Source organism: Rana temporaria, chromosome 9, assembly GCF_905171775.1.
Source record: "Rana temporaria chromosome 9, aRanTem1.1, whole genome shotgun sequence".
NCBI classification, from domain to species: Eukaryota; Metazoa; Chordata; class Amphibia; order Anura; family Ranidae; genus Rana; species Rana temporaria.
Window position 1 is genome coordinate 47821356 of NC_053497.1, and position 13578 is coordinate 47834933.

Consider the following 13578-nt stretch of genomic DNA (forward strand, 5'->3'; position numbering starts at 1 on the left):
GGCACCAGCTGCATAGGGGCCCCTGCACTTTCTCTGTCCCCTTGCATCTTGTCGATTGGGACAGTGGTGCAGGGGAGGCTGCCTGTAACACTCCCCTGTCATCTAATCAAGTTAGGCTGTCCCTCTGGCATCTTCAATAACTCCCAAGGCAGACGGAGTTGGTTTGTGGAGCCAGGGGTGTGGCTGCCTCGTTCACTCCTCTCAAGGACTCCTTCACTCAATCTGAGGAGGAGAGACCACAGCAGCCCCGGGAGTGTTCATATCCAGCAATGCTGTAAGTGACTGAGCACATTGTCATGGCATACAGCCCTAACCTGCCACTATTTCACCCTATGCTACCCAAACTTGCCACTATACTTTCCTATACTACCTAAACCTGCCAAACAGTGCCTATAGTAGCCAATCATATTGTATCCTTATTTTATTGATCACAGTCAGATCAATGAAATTTGCTTGATGTTAATATCGTTAAAGTTGTTGTTAATATTTATTTTTGTAACTTAATTCTGCATAAAACATTTAACAGTGTAATTTCATGAGATCATTTATGAGGGTGTGTTTAGGGGCTGAATTAGGGGTGGAGCAGCGTAGGGGTTGGATGAGGTTACTGGTGGTGAGTAACTCTTAAGGCCTGGCTTGTAGCTCAGGACTTGAAATTCACAGTGTGTATGTACAGCTGATGCCTGTTCACCACACAATGCATGTAAACCACTGACTTACAGGTAAGACATCAAATCTTTATCAGCCACCCAAAAGTGAAATTTTAAGTATAGGTGGTAGAGGTATGGAGTCAATCCCTGGTTTCCTAATAAGTGATGAGGCAAGGTTAGGGCCAAACCCTAGTAGAAGCTTGTAAAAGGCTGCCGGTCCAATCAGCTGCTGCTGAGGAATTCTCATCCTGTATCTGTACCTAACAATTCTTAACGTGGCCATAGTAGATCAATGATGTCACCAGCATTCCTGCTGCTCAGTTATGTGTGACTCCAGGGCAGGGAATTAAAGGAGTTGTAAAGTTTTTGCTGAAATGACTGTTTACAGGGTATAGAGACATAATAGTTAACTGATTCCTTTTTAAAATGATTAAAAATAGATAAAAATCAATCATATAATGTACCTATAGTTTCAGTATCGTTTTTGCGTGCTGTTTCCTGGTTCTGTGATGTACAGAGACTCAGAGCCAATACAGGGCAGTGATGGTTTGTAAAACGAAACTGATTGGTGTTGAGGGGTTTTAGACACACAGTAATCGCACCTCCTTGATTAGTGACCACAGAGAGAAAGCTCCCATGACTTTTTTCATCAGGAAACAGACAATCAGAACAGAGAAGGATTACAGCAACATCAGGGCAAAAACTAACAATGAGGACATGAAACCAGGACTGCAGTAAGGTAAAGGAAGCTATTTAGCTAAAAAAAAAATCCTTTAGTGACCCTTTAATTCCTTGACTGAAGCTGTTTGTAAGTGGCCTGCTATCATGTTAAAGTTTTCCAAGGAATGAACCATAGTTCATTAATATTCTTATGTTTCTTGGATATATCAGTAGGTGGCTGATGTTAAACCACTGTCAGAAGTGAAAATTGGTTCAGATGGATATACAGTAAAGTGAGTTTTCCTTCAAAAAAGAAGTTCTGTGGTTACAATAAATTGTGGGTGGACCCTGTTCTGGTTGCCAGACAATAATACTCAACCAGCCTCCTTTGGTACCACAATGAGAAGCCCCAAAGAAGGGGTAGCTTTTTTTTCTCCAAAAGAGGCATTGGTTGTTGGTTGTATTTGATGCTCTTAACCAGGGGACTCCAAACTTTCCCGGCATTAGTGGGAGGAATAGTGCACTGCGTTGGTGTCAGTGGGAGGAATAGTGCCCAATCATTGGTATCAGTGGGAGGAATAGTGCACTGCGTTGGTGTCAGTGGGAGGAACAGTGCCCCATTATTGGTATCAGTGGGAGATATAGCGACCCATCATTGGTGTCAGTGGCAGGAATAGTGCCCCAAGGGCCAGATAAAGGCAAACAAAGGGCCGCATCTGGCCCCTGGGTTGCAAGTTGAAGAACGCTGCTCTTACCCATTACATTTTTTCGAAAAGTCTCAAAAGTGAATGTTTGTAACAGGCACTCCTCTGTACACATCCATGGTAGAGGAAGCTGGTGGAAACATCCATGGATATTTCAGTAGTAAGCCTTAATTTCTAACTTCATTGCTCTCCTCCTATGAGTTTAAGCCAAACATGGCTTGTTCTTGTTCCTCCTGTTGTATTGTCCATAATATAAATAAAATAAGATATTCAACAACAGCAACATCCTATAGTGGCCAAAGCCGGAGTGCTTACTCAGGAGATATAAGATGTTTTCAAGTGTCTTGACTCTCCAATGTCTGCCAAAAAACTAAATATCAGTTTTGCTTGTCCTGACCCTTTAAATGGCAAATAAAATTTTTCAAAATGAATCATCACCCAAAACTGTCATTCCGAAATCATTCTCAGCCCCGCTCGGTTTTTTATGCTTTAGCACATTGTCTATTTCGGCACAAATGTTTTCTCCAATTTTCTAAAGCTCTTCATTTAGCTTGTCACCCCTGAGAGGCATCCAAAGTATCAAAAAGCCTCTGTAAAATCTAAACAGATGACATCCAAAGATCCTACATAATCTTCTACAGAAAGCAGGAGAGGTTATTTGGCATGAAGTATTGTTATAAAAATCTGTGCTTGTAAGGAATTGTTCAAGTAAAAAATATGAGCTTTGGGGGGCCGGGAGGAAATTATGAGGGATTTTTACAATGTTTATTCTGCGGTTCTGAAGTACTTTTGAAGCATTACGCAAGTGCTTCTGGAATGTTTTCAATTTTCAAGTGATATTATTAGTCCTTAGTTTCCATGTAAAGCAGAAATGTGCAGTAGCTGCTCAAGCACTTCTGCCATACAAAAATGTCTCAGTCCACCCACAACCCGTATTTCCATTATGATTTGAGACTAGTACATTAAGTCATACATTGGCTTCTATATTTGTAGAGGAAGATGGTGGCAAGATCTTTAAACCAGAGTCCCTGGTGTCTGGGCTGTCTTAATAAGAGGGCACACATGGGCACTGCCCAGGGGCCCCAGCTGCATGGGGGTTCCCTGCCCTTACCTTAAAGCAGCTGGTCCTTGAGCCCGGGCTGCCCCTCTACATCCCAGATATCTAGAGGCGGCTCTAAGCTTTGTGAGGCCTTAGGCAAAACTTGACATGGGGCCCCACTCACACCCATGATGGGGAAAAATAATTCAAGAACAAGAGCCTCTTCCGCACAACCCTGGTCGGTGGTTGTGGGGGTCTGCAGGCAGGGGGCTTTTGGGAATCTGGAAGCCCCCTTTAACAAGGTGGCCCCCTTATCCTGCTTTTTATTAACTAAGAGGCAGGGTGACATTACCTGGTGAACCCACCCCCTTGTGACATAATTGACTGAGGGCATGCTGGGTCATTGAGGGGTGGTGTCACCGATATTCACTGGTTGTTAAGGGGGCTGGCGGCCCCTCTTCTGAGTCAGGGCTCTTAACGCTGCCTGAGCACAGCAGCGTTAAGGTCTCCTGTCCCTCAAAACTGGGGTAATGCATTGGGTAAGTTAGGCAGCCGTGAGGCCCCTGTGAGTGCAAGGCCTTAGGTGCCTAATTTTGCCTAATTAAAGAGCCACCTCTGCAGATATCCCCCCAGAACTCTGACCCCTCTACACCCTAGATATCCCCTACCTCCTACCTATGTGATTTCTGTTTATCTGCACTGTCTCCATTGTAGGGGCCCCAGAGCATTACTTTGCCCAGGGGCCCATGATGCTATTAAGATGGCCCTGCCTGGTGTCACCTTTCTTTGCTATGCCCTAATGAAACAGAAGTCATTTTGTGGTATAGAAGCACTGAATGTTGTGGTGATCTGTTGTGACATTGTGTGTGATCCTGGAAGCTGCTTACCAACCACTGTGGTGTCTTACTGGACCCTCAGAGAAGATCACAAAAGAAAATTGAAAAGATGTAAGCTCCATACAAGTTCATACAGCCTAATTGGAAAAAAAAGAGACAACCCCCAAATGCCCCCAATGGGGTACAGCAAGAAAAAAGGACTATCTTGAAACCCAAAGACTGCACATATGAAGTAGAATAAAAAACATTTTTATTAATACAAAAGCTAAAAATTCATGTAGACAAACACATAAATAAAATAACATTTATCACATTGACACATTGAGTGAGTGATGCTTTAACCATAAAGAATACATAGATCACTGATAGTATGACACTCTTAGAATGATGAAAAATTGAGGGTGTATTTTGCTGTTACTCCTCTACTTGTTTCGTAGACAATTCAGCTTCTTCAGGAGGAACAAACCAAGATACTAACTGTAACAGAGCATAGCAATCTGTCATGACCTTGCAGTAATACTTTCATGACCTGTCTGTCTCTTACCTTGTCTGTGTATCAGCCTTAGGGCTTGTTCTCTCACACCTGCATGGTTAAGTGTCTTCCCTCAGTGTGGCTCCACCCTAGCCTCAACAGGAACCACTATTTAACACTGTGTTCTCCAAGCCTGCCTTGCCGTGCAATATTGTGTGTTTGGTTTCCTGCTTGCCGTGTGCTCTACGTTTTTCTCTGTTACCAATCTTGGTGTGTTCCCGTCCATCCCCGTCTGCTTGTGACCCTGACTTTTGGCTTGTTGTCCATTTATCCTTGTCTGCTAGTCGCTCTGACCTTTAGCTTATCCTCCTATAGCCTACCGTGAGCGTGAGCTGGGAGACCCCGGGGGCCGCGACCTGGAGTCAGCTGCAGCATAGTTCATCCTCACCACTGGAGGCTCTGGTGAACACCTGCTGGCTCTTAGACTCCGCGCCCTGGGGAATCTTATGCTCTAGCTCCCTGTGTGTTGGCGCCCCAGTAGACCTGCCTTCCTGCACCACCCAGGGTTTCATCCGCAGCAGTCGGCCATAGGGTCCACTATCATAGCGGTGCACTCCTGACCCCAACGGTGTGCATCTGTCACCTGGCCTTAGATGACCTGACACAATCAAATAACAATACATTATAAGGTGTATAAAAGAATGAATATACTGTAGATACAACAATAGTACATGGGGATAGCTATGTACAGTCATGCTCAAAAGTTTGCATACTCTGGCAGAAATTGTGAAATTTTGGCATTAATATTGAAAATATGACTGATCATGACAAAAAAACTGTCTTTTATTTAAGGATAGCAATCACATGAAGCCATTTATTATCACATTATTATCACAGCAGAGAATCCATCATTTCCAGGTCCATATTTCATACCCCACATCAGGCTTTGCCCTTTGGAGCGAGATGTGGAATGCAGGCCACCCCCAGGGATCAGCTGACTCACACACGCTGTTTACACCTAGTGCAAGGCCAGGCACTACAACATGTGAGTGTAAGTGCCATTATTGCTGCTGTTTTTACTTTATTAAAAAATTACTACACTATGAGACTTTAATTTGTGTCTTCTGTGGAGCCATTTTTATACATTCTAGCCCCTTCCTGAGTGGCTAATGGAGTGGATTTATGCCATTAGCGGAACCAATCTGGTGTTCCTAAAGCGTTTTTTAACCGTCCTATACAAAGGGGTCAAACAGCTCTGGTAAGTGGCCCTCTTCATACTGAGCACTCATGGTGGAAGATCTAGAAGTTTTACCTCAGAGCATTCCGTTTTGGTGTTGGGATTTATTTACTTATGGACTTTATGCTTGCTTATTTTTTCATTTATGTGCACATTTAAGTTTTATGCAGTGTTTTTCTTTGTGCCAGTTTTTCCACATGAACATGTATAGAGCCTTATTCTTTACTTTATAATTCTGCACAGTTTAGTGATGTGTTCACTTTAGAGGGGGCAGCTGTTGGTTTATGTGTTCTTATCCCCACAAGGTGCCATTTTTCTGGTATATATTTTTGCATTTATTATCACATCGTTTTTTGGATTCTTTTAAAATCATAATGATAACAGAAATCACCCAAATGGCCCTGATAAAAAGTTTACATACCCTGGAATGTTTGGCCTTGGTACAGACACAGAAGGTGGCACACAGAAGTTAAAATGGCAATTAAAGGTTAATTTCCCACATTTTTGGGGCTTTTTAACTGACAATTAGTGTCTGTGTATAAATAGTCAATAAGTTTGTTGGCTCTCACCCACTAAGCAGGCTAGACACTGAGCCATGAGGAGGTAGAAAAGAACAGTCAAAAGACCTGCGTAACAAGGTAATGAAACTTTACAAAGATGGAAAAGGATATAAAAGATATCCAAAGCCTTGAATATGCCAGTCAATACTGTTTAATCACTTAATAAGTAGTGGAAAATTTGGGGATCTCTTGATACCAAGCCAGGGTGAGGTAGATCAAGAAAGATTTCAGCCACAACTGCCACAGGAAGTGTTCGGGATATAAAGAAATACCCACAGGTAACCTGCTCTGGAAAAAGATGGTGTGGTTGTTTTTAAGGAACACAATACGATGATACTTGAACAAAAAAGAGCTGCATGGTCAAGTTGCCAGAAAGAAGCCTTTACTGTACAAGTTTCACAAAAAAGCCTGATTACAATATGCCCAGAAATACCTTGACATACCTCATTGGCTTTTTTCTGGCATTGGCGTAGTAAAGGCTTCCTTGTGGCAGCTCAACCATGCAGCTCTTTTTTTAATCTAGTATCATTGAATTGTGCTCCTTAAAAACAACCACACCATCTTTTTGGAGAGCAGCCTATATATTTCTCCTTCGGTTATCTGTGGGTTTTTCTTTGTATCCTGAGCAATTCTTCCGCCAGTTGTGGCTGCAATCTTTCTCGGTCTACCTGACCTTGGCTTGGTATCAAAAGAGCCCCTAATTTTCCACTTCTTAATAAGTGATTAAACCGTACTGACTGGCATTTTCAAGGCTTTGGATATCTTTTTATAACCTTTTCCATCTTTGCAAAGTTGCATTACCTTGTTACGCAGATCTTTTGACTGTTCTTTTCTACCTCCTCATGGATAAGTGTCTAGCCTGCTTAGTGCATCCATGTGAGAGCTAACAAACTCATTGACTATTTATACACAGACACTAATTGTGATTTAAAAAGATGCAAACATTTGGGAAATTTAACCTTTAATTGCCATTTTTAACCTGTGTGTACCACCTTCTGTGTCTATACCAAGGCCAAACATTCCAGGGCATGTAATTTTTTTATCAGGGCCATTTGGGTGATTTCTGTTATCGGTATTGATTTGCTATACTTAAATAAAAGACAGCATTTTGGCATGATCACTCATATTTTCAATATTAATGCCAAAATGTCACAATTTCTGCCAAGATATGCAAACTTTTGAGCACCACTGTATTTGCTTATCAACGGAAACCAGCATACGAGGGAGGCCAGGCAGAAAACGTCAACTTATCTCACCCACAGCGGATACAGGGGCATACAGCGGGCGCACAGATAAGCGCACCGCTTCGTTAGACTGAAGGTGAAAATTTAAATATATACAAGTATATAAATAACTATTAAGGGCATGTAGCCATGGCGCTCACTAGGGAGATGCAGAACAACAAAATAAAGGAGGAAGGAAACAAGGGGGAGGGAACAGGAAGGGTGAATGTATCATTCTTTGATTGTTATTATGTTCTGTTACAGACAGTATCTTCGTTTGTTCCTCCTGAAGAAGCAGAATTGTCTGCGAAACATGTAGAAGAGTAACCACAAAATACACCCTAATTGTTTTCATATGTGTCATACTATCAGTGATCCTATGTATTCCTATACAGTTCAATCAACACTCTGTCAATGTGTGATAGATATTATTTTGTTTATGTGTTTGTCTACATTAATTTTTAGCTTTGGCATTAATACAAATAGTTTTTATTCTACTTCATATGTGCAGTCCTTGGGTACCAAGATAGTCCATTTCTCTTGCTATACCCCTTGGGGGCATTTGGTGGTTGTCCATCTTTTTCCCAATTAGTCATTTTAGGATGATGGTACCCCACCTCCCCTTTTTTGCCTCTATTATATTAACTAGAGGCACATAATTTATACGTTCATATGGTCCATAAAAGATTTTATTCTGAGACAAAAGGTGGACTGTATGAGGTAGTGTGGTGCATCCCATCAGGAAGTCACTCACTTCACCATTCACAAAATGCCTTGTTTCTTTTAATGAACACAAGGCATACCCTATCTGGACAATTTGGAGATAGTGGCTTTCCCGTCCTTCCTCTACAACTCGTCCAGTGAACGCCGTGTTGAAAAAATACATTTAATTAATGGTAACAGTACCAAATTTAGCGACCCTCTGTGGTCTGTATGCAGTGGGGCAGCTGCTCAGCACAGGACATGGAAGACATCAGAGATCAGTGTAGTAGTGCCAGCTACTATAGTGAAAGCAATGCCATGTGTGTTAAACACAGCGGGCAACATAACTGGACCTTATTTCTTTGGGATGAGGATTTGGTTAGGGTGACAAAAGGGTTAGGAGTTTAAGAGACTAGACTTTTTTCCCATAATCCATCTTATCGTAAATCTTTACCTGGCCATTTTTTAAGGACTATAGTCATTTGTCCCTCCATTTGTCCTGTGCCTAAAAAAAAATATTAAAAGACATTGGAAAGAAAAGTTCTTACACTATTTCCTCTAGGCCTGATCTGTCACCTAAAGCACTTCAAAATATTACAAGTGCTTAAATATCAGTGCCACCTTCCACCCACAGGTCTATGTAATCAGTAGACTTAGACACTCTGCCATCATTAAGTCAGGAAAAGCACAGATTTCCAGAACACATGATTTTTCTAAATCATATAAGAATCCCTTAGTGGCTAAAAAGCAAACAGTAATTTATTTCATCCTTCAAGCTCAGAACATTTGTTCTGTTAACTTCTAAAATGAAATGAACCAAAAGTCTTCAGAGCTAGCCCACATTGGCCAGGCTTGGGTTAATGCTGACAGGATGCAGCAATATCGACTCTCAGCTTGTGGTCCCTCTGGGGTCTCGCCGCAGCACTTATCCTCTGTATGACCCTTTGTAGGTAAATCCCCCTTGTTGGCTTGGTGCCACTAATGTTTACTCCTGGAAAGCTCTCAGGTACTAATGTGATCAGTGTTTTGGGTACAGAATCCCAAGAAAGTGCCTGCCATCCATCAGTCTTGACATTGAAAAAAGTCTAAACTTCCCATGTTTGCCGTAAAATCCCACTGGTGGGACAAGTGCTGCCCTACTTAAAGGACAGGCAGATCAGACCTCTGCTTTCTCAGTTATCTCCATGATCCACTTCATTGCCCTTGGAGGCCCAACAACCTGTCCATATTCCTGATGTGAGCTGGCTGCCCATGACCTTCAGACAATTGGGACTGCAGACTGTCCCTTCAACAACAAGAACCCATTATACAGCATCTCTCTGCTTACAAAGCTTCTTGTAGGTAGTGTCAGAAAGAGGTCCCTTGGCACCCAAGGTGAGAATGCAAAAGTGCCTATCCTCCTCTCTCCTAGCTATTTATTTTGGTACTAAAAAACTAACACAATTTTTTTTAAAAAGCTAAGGGGGATCATAATAAGCGGGATGGAGGCGTTAATAAAAAAAAATAGTAAAGATTACCTAAAACGTCAAATTTTAAGATTAAAAAAATCAAATTGTAAGGCCCCATGCACACTCAGTGTTAAGCCCTGTAGCATGTGGTTGGGTGTTTAGCTGCAGGCAAAAGGCACAGGGCACAGATGTTCCATGCAGCCCTGCTACCAGCAGCCTGTCAAACTCTATGAGATTCTGACAGCTGTTGTGGCTGGATGGGGTTGTCCGGTGCACTTAGCGTTACCAATGCTTACCGTATATACTCGAGTATAAGCCGACCTGAATATAAGCCAAGGCACCTAATTTTACCACAAAAAACTGGGAAAACTTATTGACTTGAGGATAAGCCAAGGGTGTCCATCTGCATGTCTCACTGTGCCTCACTGTGTCCATGTGCATGCCTCATTGTGTCCATGCCTCACTGTGCCCATGCCTCACTGTGTTCATGACTTACGTTTAACATGGGAGTATATAGAAGGGGTGCCCGGCTTTGAAAAATCGATGCTCCCCAGCCATAGGTCCCCCAGACAGCAAACTTTGCACACTTGTAGACGAGAACTGGGGCTACATGTGTGCCATGTAGGGCCGGCCGGAGAAATTACTGTTTAACATGGGAGTCTATGGAAGGGGTGCTCCGGCTTTGAAAAATTGGTGCTCCCCAGCCGTAGGTCCCCCGGACAACAAACTTTTCACACTTGCAGAGGAAGAGTGGAGCTACAAGTGTGCCAAGTTACCGGGTCCCCAAAGTCTGGGAGATCAGGCACAAAAAGGTTACTCGCGTATAAGCCAAGGGGGGCATTTTCAGCACCAAAAAATGTGCTGAAAAACTTGGCTTATACTCGAGTATATACGGTACATAGCTCCCAACTGTCCCTGATTTCGAGGGACTGTCCCTCATCCGGAACAAAATCCATCTGTCCCTCATCCAGAACAAAGTCCATCTGTCCCTCTTTTCTCCTCATCTGTCCCTCATATAAAATGCACTTTTTATCTGTCAAAAAAGGTTTCCCAGGTGCTAAACCTTTCATCCAATGTATAAATTGCTGCATTTGTAAATTTAAAAAGCCAGTATAAAGGAATAGTAGTGGTAAAAAAAAGCACTTGTAGGTTTAACAATTTTTTTATTTTTTTTGTACAATTCTCTTTTAAGGTGGCATGGCAGGTTGTATGTCTCATGCCTACATACTTTTGTTAATAGGTGTCCTTCATTCCCATCTCAAAAATGTGGGTGGTATGCGTTTAGGACAGTAATGTACCCAGGGAAAAATACCCAGAATGCTAGTTCTAGGCATTTATCCCTAGCCTGGGGGTAGATTTACTGTCAGCGGACAGCACAACCAGGCACCATGATGTACCCATATATCGCGGTTTACTTTCTGGTTTGGAGGCACCCTTATGTGCACCCCCTGCTGACCCGTGCTGTGATTGGACACAGCATAAGTTTGTCAGCAGGGTACAGCCAATGATTATGGCTGTGCACCTACTGATTGGCTGTGTCCAATCACAGCACAGAGTCCTGCGTTGAAAAACACACAGAACTCTGTCTATTTCTTCTCCTTGAGGTCAACTTTCAGGGAAAAATAGCAGGAAGATCTGTTGGTAAAAGCAGCACACATTACCCACATTACACTTGTTTGGCACATAGTTAATCCCTTGATTTCCACTTGATGTTAACCCCTTCCCAGTCAGTGCCATTAGGAAAATATACAGTATTATCACTGATCACTGTATTAGTGTCACTAGCGACATCAGTGTCAGACAGTTATGCCGCGTACACACAATCGGTTCGACTGATGAAAACGGTTTGATGGACCGTTTTCATCAGACAAACCGATCGTGTGTGGGCCCCATCGTTTTTTTTTTATCCATCGGTGAAAAAACTAGGAACTTGTTTTAAAACTATCTGATGGTTAAAAAAACGATCGTCTGTGGGCACGTCCATCGGTTAAAAATCCATGCATGCTCAGAATCAATAGAAGAAGGAAAATCACCGCTCAAGGTGGGTCTGCTATAGGGTCATACACAGGTGTAGGATTCCAAGGGTGCTGGCAGTGCACTAGGCAAGCATTGGCATAAAATGAAGGATGGATGGCCGCACTCCAAACCAAACAGGTTGTCTTTATTTAAACGAACAGCAAAAAACATACCGGAATCACAGCAACAGAAACAGGAGGATAACCGACGTTTCGCACTGACTTAGTGCTTATTCATGGCATGAATAAGCACTAAGTCAGTGCGAAACGTCGGTTATCCTCCTGTTTCTGTTGCTGTGATCTGGTATGTTTTTGCTGTTCGTTTAAATAAAGACAACCTGTTTGGTTTGGAGTGCGGCCATCCATCCTTCATTTTACGCCAATGCATGCTCAGAATCAAGTCGACGCATGCTTGGAAGTAGGGTTGTCCCGATACCACTTTTTTAGGACCGAGTACAAGTACCGATACTTTTTTTCAAGTAGTTGCCGATACCAAATACCGATACTTTTTTTAAATGTGTCCCCAAATGCAGCCATGTCCCCCCCATATGCAGCCATGTCCCCCACATATGCAGCCATGTCCCTCTAGCCATGTCCCTCACATATGCAGCCATGTCCCTCACATATGCAGCCATGTCCCTCTAGCCATGTCCCTCACATATGCAGCCATGTCCCTCTAGCCATGTCCCTCACATATGCAGCCATGTCCCTCTAGCCATGTCCCTCACATATGCAGCATGTCCCTCTAGCCATGTCCCTCACATATGCAGCAATGTCCCTCTAGCCATGTCCCTCAAGCCATGTCCCTCACATATGCAGCCATGTCCCTCACATATGCAGCAATGTCCCTCTAGCCATGTCCCTCACATATGCAGCAATGTCCCTCTAGCCATGTCCCTCGATGCGGCGGCGCGATGCGGCGGCAGCGGCGGGGGGGGAAAGGGGGGGGGAAGTATTCTATTTAGGTATCGGGGGTATTTGCGCGAGTATGAGTACTCCCGCAAATACTCGGTATCGGTCCCGATACCGATACTGGTATCGGTATCTGGACAACCCTACTTGGAAGCATTGAACTTCATTTTTCTCAGCACGCATAAATTTTGAGTTGATTCACAACGGTCCTCGACCCCTGGTAAGCAGATTTATGTTCATTTGCACCTTCCGACCTCTCAAAGTTTATTATTTTTGTTCTGATGTTTTTTATGTTTTGCTCGTTTTTGATATGTTGTCATCTGTTGTACAGACTACCTCCTGAAGAAGCGGTCATCCGCGAAACCGGTAGAGGTCTTCCTATGACTCCACCTCAACAATCTTAGATACCCCACGTTCTCCGTTGTAAATTCTATCGCTGTATCTTAAGTGAGGTTGATTGTCTTAGATATGTAGAAGAATACATATCGGCCTAAACTGAGAACATTTTTTTTTTTTTTTATATATATATTTTTTGGGGATATTTATTATAGCAAAAAGTAAAAAATATGAATTTTTTATTAAAATTGTCGCTCTATTTTTGTTTATAGCACAAACAATAAAACCTCAGGAGGTGATCAAATACCACCAAAAGAAAGCTATGTTTGTGGGAAAAAAAAAGGATGTCAATTTTGTTTGGGAGCCACGTCGCACGACCGCGCAATTGTCAGTTAAATCGGCGCAGTGCCGAGTCGCAAAAAGTGGCGGCTTAAAGTGGAGGTTCACTCAAAAAACTTTTTTTTTAACATTAGATTGAGGCTCATTTTGTCAATGGGAATCGGGTGTTTTTTTTTACATTCGAAGCAGTACTTACCGTTTTAGAGATGCATCTTCTCCGTCGCTTCCGGGTATGGGCTGCGGGACTGGGCATTCCTACGTGATTGACAGGCTTCCGACGGTCGCATACATCGCATCACGATTTTCCTGAAAGTAGCTGAACGTCGGTGCGCAGGTGCCGTATAGAGCCACACCGACGTTCGGCTTCTTTCGGCTACTTGTGACGCGATGTATACGACCATCGGAAGCCTGTCGGAAGCCTGTCAATCAAATAGGAACGCCCAGT